Raw genomic sequence first — 11,508 nt, 5'->3', positions numbered from 1 at the left:
GGTTAAGGAGTCAACCGAGTCGACACACACCAAAGTGGACAAATAGAAATTACGACCTCAGCGGCGGTCCCCACATCAACAGGAACGGTTAAGGAGTCAACCAAGTCGATACACACTAGAGTGGACAAAGAGAAATTACAACCTCAGCGTCGGTCCCCACATCGGCAAGAACGGTTAAGGAGTCAACCGAGTTGACACACACCAGAGTGGACATAGAGAAATTACGACCTCAACGGCAGTCCACCACATCGGCGGGAACAAATTAGGTAGTCAACCAAGTCGGCACACACGAGAGTGGAAAAATAGAAATTATGGCCTCAACGGTGGTCCACCACATCAGCAAGAACAAGTCAAGTAGTCAACCGAGTCGGCCCACATCATAGTGGTAAAATTGAAATTACGACCTCATTTAGGGGCCCACATCGACCAAAAGGATTAACCGAGTCTCCTCCTCATTGCGGTTGACGTGGCAAAGTGGTGGGTCCTAGATGTAAGGAAAATGGAAATTGTATGGCAAATTGACGCAACTGGCAGAGATGGTGAGTGGCATGGGCAGAGACCGAAATACGCAAGTTCGAGTGGGAGTACTCGAATATGCAACTTCATTTGTCGCATGGACCGGCTTTTCCCTATTGAGGAAGAGAGATACCAATGCAAGCGAAGAAGAAAGAAGTATTGGGTGATTTCATGTTCACTTCTTGATTCCTCAACAACCAAGCACTTCCCTTTCTTGCGAGAGTGTCATTCATTTGGACTCTTGAGAGAAGGTTTGATTGAAGATCTTTCAAGGAGTTCTTTCCAAGTGACTTTGCTTTGCTTCTTACTCTTGGATGGTGAGCGCATCCTAGACAGTTAGGGTTCAGATGCAAGAGTTTGTAATAGTACATGTATCATCCACTTCATGAAAATCTGCCCCTAGTGAGGCTTCTTAGTGCAAGCCGTGATGGTATATGTTAGTTGTGCTTCGTGGGCCGCTTGGTGGGTGACACAACTAGGATCCATGGATGCTATAATCCTTTGGTTTGAAGCCTCCATCAACATGGATGCCTGATATCGCCAACTATCAGAACCACGGGAAAACATTCTCGAGTCCCCAATGTTTGCATCTTCTTCCCTACTCCCTTTTATTCATGCAAGTTGTTACATTTTGGTTACTATAATTGTTTTACTTGTTATGATTGTTTGATTACTCTCAAAACTGCATAAGTAGTCGGCTCCAATTCGCGCACAAACTTGACTTTCTTCTCGTTCTCTCCGCATCTCTCCTCTCCGAGAAGCTTTCTAGTTCTAGCCTCCTTAGGTCCCTCCCCTCTTCCTCTGGCCTCGCCAACAGCGAGCAGGGCGAGGGACCCCATTGTAGTATGGTCTAGTATAGATTTCCTTATTTGCATCCTTAATGGTCGGGTGTCCCTCATCGGATTGGAGGCTCCAACGAGCTCTTCTTGTGGCTTCCCACAGTCTTCGCTTCTGTTCTTCTCGGTGTTGGCTTCTCAAAGCCTTGTCCTAAAGGTGCCATTGATAATAACCTCCTTTATCTTCCTGTTCTCACCGGATCTGAGTATTCTCCCCCCCCCCGGTGGCCAACCAATGTGGTTTGAAGATGGGCAATATGCCGACAGATAGTGGTATGTATCTTTCGGCTTTGCTTTTCTTGCACCCCCTGCATTGATCTGTTTCAATCCCATGTTAGTTCAACCAATACAAGATCTTCTACTTCGACAATTCCTTCTGAATGCTCTGATTTTCTCCTTCCACTGAAATCAGGCAAGCTGGTTTGAGCATGTTGCATATCCTCTAATTCCTTTTCTTGGCACCATCTTCCTGTCATTCTCATGCAACAGGATGAGGCCTCCTTTTTCTCTTGTTGCATGATGTATATCAGCCAGCTCCCTCTTTAACCCCCCATTAGGAGTCCCATGTCGTGGTCCTTGAACAACTGTTCTCTTGCAAGCACCAAGGGGTGCCTTAGTCTCGGTTATGGTGGACTTTGCCTTCGGTAGAGGCTTCTTTGATCAATGTTCATTGTGTCCATATACATCACTTTTGGCATCAGTGACTGGTTCTTCCTCCAGGCCCTCTAATGGGCCACATGGAGGTTGTTGATGCTCTGGCTAGGTCATTCTGCTGCTGGTAGCTAGCTCTGGGACTCGCCGGTGGCGTGGACTTTGTCAGTCAGCGACGACGATGCATGGAGCATCCCTGGAGAGCTTTTGTGGTGTTCTCTCTGATCCAGGGCACGTGGAGATACACGTGTAACCTTCTTTTTTGGGAGGCTACACTTGTCAAGCTTGGGTTCCACTATAATTTTGTTTTTAGTTGAGCTTGTATTGTCCTGGGTTGTAATGTTCGATGGGGCATGTTTGAATTCCACTTATTAATAATATTTGCAGGGTTTGCCATAAAAAACATGCCTAGTTTTGCTTAAAACTGTCATCCTTAAAGCTTGAAGTAGTATTTTTTTGCTAGGTCCATTCAACCTCCTCCCTCCTTCTAGGTCATTAGCCATATCCATCACAATACACTGGAAGTTTCTATTACACCCCACAACGCACGACGCAGGCAACGCGCCAGAAGTGTCCCGCCAAAAGTGGTTGACCCGAAAAACCTCTAACCTACATCCTACATCGTGGGACGCATAGCCATAGGGCCGGCCCATAGGCCGGGGCAACGGGGCAACCGCCCTGGGCCCCTGGGAGGTAGGGGCCCCAGCCCAGGTAGTAGTACAGTTTATGTATTAGGATATTTTTGTCTTTAGGTCCAGAAAAATAAGAGGAAAAAAAAGAAAGCCCAAGCCCACCACGTAGGTAGCACTCACGGACGGAAAGAAACCATCGCTAGTTCGCTCCGCTGCGGCAGCACTCCATCGATCTCGTCGAGCTCCAGTCTCTTCGCCTCCTCCCCCAAATTCTCCAATCCCAGAGAACAGCGCCACCGCTCCCATGCACTTCCAAATTCGAGGTGCCGCTCCCTTGCACCCATTAATGGAGACTGATGGTGCTATTCTCTTTCCCAATCATCTCTCTTTGCATCCTCAACCTTCCCCATCAAGTAGACATTTGAGACATCACCGCATTAGAGATGGTACGTCTCCCTCCAATTCTTCTCTTCCTAGTTCATACTCTTCTGTTGGCCTGTAATTCAAAGCTTCTTTGGATCCAGGGATGAGAAGGGGGATGGGGAATGAGTGTTTCAGCCTTGCAGATCTGGGAAGCTACATCGACAATTCGACATCAAGCCATATGCTCATATTCAGGTGCTTTTGTTCCCTGTATTGACTGTTTTTCTACAATTGTTTGGTGACATATCTTTTAAAAAATGGTTACCAATGAGAAAAGGAAGTGAAAAAAACTTAAGAGATGAACTGGTAAACTCACCGAAAGCTTCAATTGACATTTTTATAGAAAAGGAATTTAGAAACGGCAGTTCTTCGAATAACTTGAAGTGTTCAGAAGTATATTTGGCTTCTTACTTAGCTCAAAAGACTTTTATTGAATGATATTTAATTACGCAAATGTTGTGCTAAATTTGTAGAAACAGTTTCTCAAAATTATGTTGAATCAGATGATCTCTTCTCGGAATTACGACTATGACAAATGACTATACCAGAATCTGATGTGCCATTGCGTGCTATGGAGATTTTCGAGTTTGTTAGAGACATAGACTCTTTTCCAAATATATTAATAGCTTATCGAATTCTATTTGCTGTAGCATTCACTATAGCATCAGCTGAACGTAGTTTCTCAAAGTTCAAGTTATTGAGAAATTATTTGAGATTATCAATGTCACAGGAAAGATTGAATGGTCTTGCTACTTTATGCATTAGGAAAGCAAAGTAGGATGAAATAAATATTGATGCACAGATCTGATCATCGTATTCAGGAAGCTTTGGAGACGTTTTCTTCGGGTGAAGACATCGAGTAACGAACAAATTGAAGAAAATAGAATCTAATGTAAGCTCTCAGGCATTAACATTATATCTCATGATAACACAAACGCTTCCAATTGCTATCAGTTTGGACAAGGTTTTCATACTTAGAAGAGCGAGGTGATTGTCTCTTTATGCCCCTTAGAAGAGCGATCTTTTGTAGAACTATATTGTTTCCATGCTATTAGAATGTAGTTCTCTAGACCATGAATCTATGCTATGTACTGAATTGCTTTCGAAATAGAATGCATTCTGAATTTTTATTTGTCCATAAGGGCCCCATTTTGTTGTCTCGCCCCGGGGCCCTGAATATATATGGACCGGCCCTGCGTAGCTAGTCCAACAGACAAACGGGACCAGGGGCAGCACCTATTGGGGAACGTAGTAATTTCAAAAAAATTCCTACGCACACGCAAGATCATGGTGATTCATAGCAACGAGAGGGGAGAGTGTTGTCCATGTACCCTCGTAGACCGAAAACGGAAGCGTTAGTGATACGTCTCCAATGTATCTATAATTTTTGATTGCTCCATGCTATATTATCTACTATTTTGGACATTATTGGGCTTTATTATCCACTTTTATATTATTTTGGGGACTAACCTATTAACCGGAGGCCCAGCCTAGAATTGCTGTTTTTTTGCCTATTTCAGGGTTTCAAAGAAAAGGAATATCAAACGGAGTCCAAACAGAATGAAACCTTCGGGAACGTGATTTTCCCACCGAACGTGATCTAGGGGACTTGGACCCTACGTCAAGAAACAAAAGAGGAGGCCATGAGGTAGGGGGCGCGCCTACCCCCACTACAAAAAAATACACTTCCGTGATGATACGTGTTTGTCACAGTAGGTCGCATTTTTTGTCATGCATGTACATCCATGACAAATTTATGACAGAATCAAGATAGTCATACCTGTGCTGTCGTAGAAGTGTTCCATGACATTACCAAAATTATCATCACGAAAGTGTCCACTTCCATGATGATAAATCGCGCGTCACAGAAGTGCTTTCGTCAAGGGTGACCGACACATGGCATCCACCGTAACGGAACACCGTTAAGCTATCGGGTCGGGTTTTGGATCCGATAACCCGTTAACAGCCCTGACCAATGGGGATCTTCCATGTGTAAAATCATCATTGGCTAGAGGAAACACGTGTCGGCTCATCGTCGGGACAGATGTCATCCACTTACTGGACAGAAGGCGCCTATGATACGTCGACACATGGCACGGCCCAACAAGTTTAAATGGGCCGGCCCAACTAAAGGCCCACAAGATTTTGCGGACCATAATGGGCCGGCCCAGCTAAAGGCCCATGAGATTTTGCGGACCGTAATGGGCTGGCCAGCTAAAGGCCCACAAGATTTCGCGGGCCATAATGGGCCGGCCCAGGTAAAGGCCCACAAGATTTTCGTGTGCCATAATAGCCCGGCCCAGGTAAAGGCCCACGGTGACTCTAGCCCATAATGAACAGTAATTTTCTTTATACCCGTTAACGGCCCGTGATTTACATGGGCCGTTTCCAGCCTGTGTTAGCTTTCGGCCTATTGACGGCCCATACGTTCTTGGGCTCCTTTTCGGCCCTCGATTACTTCCGGCCCGTTACTAGCATGTTCCCCTAATGGGCCAAATTCGGCCCATGGCAAGAGTCGGCCCGTTACTGGCCTGTTCCACTAATGGGCCAAATTCAGCCCATGGCAAGAGTCGGCCCGTTACTGGCCTGTTACCCTAATGGGCCAAATTCGGCCCATGGCAAGAGTCGGCCCGTTTCTGGCCTGTTAACCCGTTGCGCCGTTTCCAGCCCGTCCTATATTCTGGCCCATTAACGACCCGTTATGCCTGTGACAGAATTAAGCCTTTGCTGTCCTACGGCATGTTAACGGCCTGTTACCGTGCTGGGCCGATACCAATTACGCCCGATTATGGCCCATGTAGACCCATTTATCTGACGGCCCAAGGCCCACCGATTACAGGCCCATTTATCGACGGCCCGTAGGAGACCCATGGATCCTACGGCCCGTATATGGCCCATGGTAGTTGCGGCCACTAGCAAACCAGGGAAAAAGAAGACTAGGAAATAAATAAGGCCGAAACTAACGCTAGGCTATTAAGGTGATTGCACATATTACATCCACTCGGCATCAAAGATCGCCACCAGTGCAAATATAGGGAACACCCTACACTATACAAAAATGGCTTGCTGTTTTCTTTAGGCGGTGGCTGCACGTTAAGAATAAATTTTGTATCGCACCAAAACAAATTACAACTATATAATAAAAGGAAGGTTGGCATAAAACTTAACAGTCTAGCAGATAAATGCACCACCAGAAGTTCAGAAGTTCAGTTCATTTGACCTGACTGTTATGTTTTCATGTTGTATTGTCCGATGGAGCACCATAACCCTCGCCTTCATTTCCCCTAGGCTCCTGAACAACATAGCAAATGTCTGATAGTCTAGTTTCAAAACCATGCATATCTTGACGACATTAAGCAATGTTTCTCCTTGTTTCACAAAGGGTCTCTGTTAGGGAATGGACTTGTGTCTGGAGCGCAGATACAACATTGTTTTGAGCTTGCATATCTTGATCATGAGGTAGTTTGGACGATATTGCCTTAACAACCAACCCAGTATTACGCAGAAACGTGCTTTTGGCACTGTTAGTGGACAGGTACTGACCCACTGCAGCAAGAGCTGACATTGCGGTTATAGTTGCCTCGCCACCTTCAGAAGGTGGCGGTTCCACCATTTTTTCCATAGCTCGCTGAAAAGTTGAGGTTTTACATTAGTAGTACCAGAACAAAAGATATTAAGGAGGCAGCAAAACCAAACAAAATAGCTTTGGTCTATATACAGAACTTATTCTGGTGAACCCATGTAAAATATTAGTTGTATTTTATTGCAAAGTACATAATAAAACCAGGTTCCAAACATATGACCATGTACCATCGCTAATGTATTGTCTATTTCTTCACATTGTATTGAGGGCTAAGGATAAAGAGACAAAGTTTATAATACGGTAAGCATAGTATGACATCATTCATATCACAAAACAACTGAGAACAGACAAACAAGCAATTGTAACATTGTGTGGGCAAGTCCAGCACGAAACTAGATTACGGGTCAAGATCAAAGGAACATCACTCCTCTCTTTTAAACCTTGTAAGGTGCAATGATACGCTAAGACAATTGTGTATAAATTTGAAAAGAGTAATAGACATTGGCTGCAAACCATGCAGTTCAAGGCACAAGTCAGAGTAAGTAGTAGTTAAAAGGCATGAGGATTAAGGACTTACAACAACGGCTTTGACTGGTGTAGTCATGCCCTTCTTCTTGCTGGTGTGACAGTCCTTGAAGATTTCCACGTCATTTGGTTCAGGTAATTTTTGGTCCTTGCGGGCTTTCCTCTGCATTTGGAACAAGTCAATATAGATCTGATAATATGGTACAACGAAAAGAGTGAAACAACAGCTAATTACAAGAGCCTCGCAGTGTGCAATATAGCTACGAGATCCTGTCATCTGTTGGAATTTCACTTTCATACAGTTGGCCTTGTTCTTTGAACAATTCACCTACAAGAAGATAGATTTGTGTGGCACATGCGTAAATAGGACTTCAACATGTGATCTGATAACATATATATAATGTACCTGATACTTTGGATCGGACCAGTGTTTAACGAGGCCTCTCCAGTCTTCATCAGATATATTTTCCACTGGAGATGTTTGGGCAAGTTCACTGTTAGCCTTGCCTTCAAAGTGAGTTTTCCTCAAGTTATACCGATACTGTCGCAGAGCAGACTTGACAACATGGGTGCAAGCTTGTCTGGTTGCGTCATCTTGGCTATCCAACTTGAACCTCATCTGTTGAAATTATGGGAGTCTCATTATCAGCAACCTAGAAAGTATTGGACAGAGCAAGACGATATTACTAGTTTCCATACATAACCATACTTACAGATAAATGGTCGAGGAAGATGTTGAACTGGGTTTCGTCTTTGTCATTCCTGTACTGAATCCATGTTGGGAGGATACGTACATGACACCTAACAGCAACCGCTGCCTCTGATACTAACTTGGCTGACTCTGTAGCATCACATGGCCTTTTTAAACTTGCCTCAAAACGGATCTCCATTCTTCCTCCTCTAGATTTAGTTAACCTATCGAGCATTATCCCTGATGTTTGTTTCCTCTTGCTCCTAGGTGCTAGTCCAACAACAAACATAGGAAGTGTTAGTGTACATCAAACTGTGAGACTACATATAAAGAAGCATGCAACTGTAACTTGACTCCAGCAACTACCTTCTTGCTGTTGAAGCTCACAAGGTTCATCTGATATTGCCAACTCGTCTTGTGTCAAGAGTGCTTGGGAAGTAGTGTCAGGTGGCAAGGGAGCTTGGGAACGTGCTGCTAGCTCAGTTGACGCACGAGTACGTCGTGCAGCTGGTAGTACTGTGGTAGGTGTTGCAAGAACTAGGGCTGTCTCTGCTTGTTTGGTGGCAGCTATTTGTTTTTGTTTATCTTTTTTTGCAACTCGTGTAGCATGGGATGCCGTGTTTGTAGAATTTTCTGCTGGACTTTGACCTTCTATTGCACCATCAGTACCAGCAGAATCTGCAGGATTCATCCGCTTCTCATTCCCTGCCATTCTGTGTTTCTTCCTCTTTCTCTGTGCCATGTTAAGTCAAGCCGACAAGAAAAACGAATAACAATTTAGTTCTTCAGAACAAATTGATGCGTGATGCAGACGAACTGAACTTTGATGTTAGACAACCACATGATAGGAGGATGTAATATGTATGAAAAACAAGACGGAAGAGATAACCAAAACTATGATGTGTAAACTAAGAAGAAGACATTTCACCAAATTAGAAGCAATGCAATGGAAGGTAGACACCATATGAAAGATGCTACAAATATCGCTTTGCCAAGTTAACAGTGTCTCATCATAAATGGCGTTTAAACAAATGTGAAGCAGTACAAGAAATAAATCATATGCAAGATGCAAACAACATCACACTATCATGTTAGAGGTCTCTCGTCATTAGTGCCATTGCATATTCACAGCATTGCATATTCACAACTTATGATGTGTAAACTAAGGAGAAGGCATTTCAACAAATTAGAAGCAATGAAAGCTAGACATCATATGAAAGATGCAACGAATATCACTCTACCAAGTTAAAATTGTCTCGTCATGAGTGCCATTTCAACAAATTAGTAATACAAGCTAGAAAAGAATGTGAGATGTAACCTATATCACACTCCGAAGTCAAACGTGTCTTATGATAAGTGATTGTTGCAGGTTACTAAAGAGTAGTAATCTGATGTAAGAACATGGTGTGATAGACAGATATTGTATGTTCTAGAAACAGGAACACGTGTCTTATTCAAGTATAATGTGTAAAGTAAGCAGATGGAATTCAACAAAATTAGAAGCAATACAAGCTAGACATCACACATAACATGCAACCACATATAACAGTGCCAAGTTAGAGGGAGCACCGGTGATGCTGCACTAGGGGAGACGTGCTCATCATAAACACAGCTTTGTTGAGTGTCTATGCATGTGTTGTCTTGGAAATCATCTTGGGGGTGTGGAGGAGTAGAAACTGTAGAGGCCCTCCGTTCGGAAGGAGCACCTTTATCCGCTGCCTTGCTAACTTCCTTTCGCTTTATTGATTTTGAATTGTCAAGTAAAACCGACAAGAAAAAGCAATAAAATTCTCTCTTCAGAACTCATTCATGCATGATACTGACAATCACTACTTTGATGTAAGGCAAACACATTATACCAGGATGGAATATGTATGAAAAACAGGATGGCATGGCATGTTCACAACTGTTTGTGTAACCTAAGCAGAAACCATTCCAACAAATAAGAAGCAATGCAAGCTAGACACCACATGAAAGATGCAACCAATATGACTCTGCCAAGTTAAAAGCGTCCAATCATAAATGGAATTTCAACAAATTAGAAGCAGCGCATGCTATAAATCATATGAAAGATGCAACTAATATCGCACCGCATATACTAAAGGTGTCTCGTCATGTTGATTGATGCGGGATACAAAAAAACAATATTTTTATGTAAGGACATGCTTAATAGACAGATGTACTATGTACTAAATACAAGAAGGCATGTCACATTAATAGGTATAATGTATAAGCTAAGCAGACTAGCACATGCAGTTTAACCAGATTGGAAGAATTACAATCTAGACACCATATGCAACATGCAACCACATATCACGCTGCCAAGTTAGAGCAAGCACCTGCGATGCTAGTGTAGGGGAAATGCTGTAATCAACTACAGAGCTACGTTCACTATCTTCATCTAGCATTTCTGTTTCTTGAGAATCATGTCGGGAGGCTGACGCTGCATTATTTAAATGAGGAGTAGTCCCCTTGCCTACCTGCCTCGTCATAAGTGATTGATGAGGGATACACAAGAACATTAGTTTGATGTAAGAACATGGTTAATACACAGATGTACTAGTATGTACCAAAAACAGAAAGGCATGTCATATTCAAAGTGTAAGCGCATCTAGTGCCACCCCTAGTTGGTTTTGGAGTATTGACGACAAACCTAGTTGAGGGACTAACGTGTTTGTGAGAATTGCAGGATAACACAGGTAGAAGTCCCTCATTGATTCGGTTTTCCTACCAGAGATGACCCCTAAAAATGTATGAAGACATTGAAGTCAAAGGTGGTATATGAAGATATTCGCATTGAAGACTATGACAAGAGAAGACACCACATGAAGCCTATGGAGCTCGAAGACTTAGATCTTTCGTAGTTCTCTTTCTTCTGTGTTGAGTCATAGGAACCACCGTACTGTTAAGTGGGGTCCAAGAGAACCAGTCAGAATGACTGAAGTGATGCTTAAACAAAACCTATGTCTTCGAGTGAAGACTTTGAGAGCGAATCTTGTCCAGAGTCGGGCAAGTCAGCTTTGCTTGAAGCCCAAGTAAAGTTGCCGTGTGAGTTTGAAATCTGACCGTTGGAACACGTGTTAGTTCCTTAGTGACCCAGGGTCATTTCGGACAAATCAGGTCGGGTTGCCAAGTGGCTATAAATAGCCCACCCCCTACAACCATAAACGGTTGGCTGCTCAGATTCAGAGTACGGCTTTTGTCGTTTGAGAGCAACCCACCTCGAAGCCTTTGAGAGAGAATTCCTTGCGAGGATAAAGCCCTAACCACCTAGAGCCAAAGAGAATTAGGCATCACTTAAGTCTTCTTGTCTGTGTGATCTGAAGACTTATTACACTTGAGGACTGTGCATCCTCCAGCCGGTTAGGCGTCGCGTTCCGAGCATCCAAGAGACATTGTGGATTGCCGGTGAACGAAGTCTGTGAAGGTTTGGGAGTCTACCTTGAAGACTTACCAGAGTGATTGGGCGAGGTCTGTGTGACCTTAGCTCAAGGGGAATACGGTGAGGACTGGGTGTCCTGAGCTGCTTGTTCAGGACTGGGTGTCCGGGACTGTGTGTCCTAAGGTTTAAATACCTAGCCGCCCTAACCAGACGTACAGTTGTCACAGCAACTGGAACTGGTCCAACAAATCATTGTCTTCAACGAGTCA

This window comes from Triticum aestivum, chromosome 5A (genome assembly GCF_018294505.1).
Source record: "Triticum aestivum cultivar Chinese Spring chromosome 5A, IWGSC CS RefSeq v2.1, whole genome shotgun sequence".
Taxonomy (NCBI): domain Eukaryota; kingdom Viridiplantae; phylum Streptophyta; class Magnoliopsida; order Poales; family Poaceae; genus Triticum; species Triticum aestivum.
Note: the sequence above shows the minus strand (reverse complement) of the source record.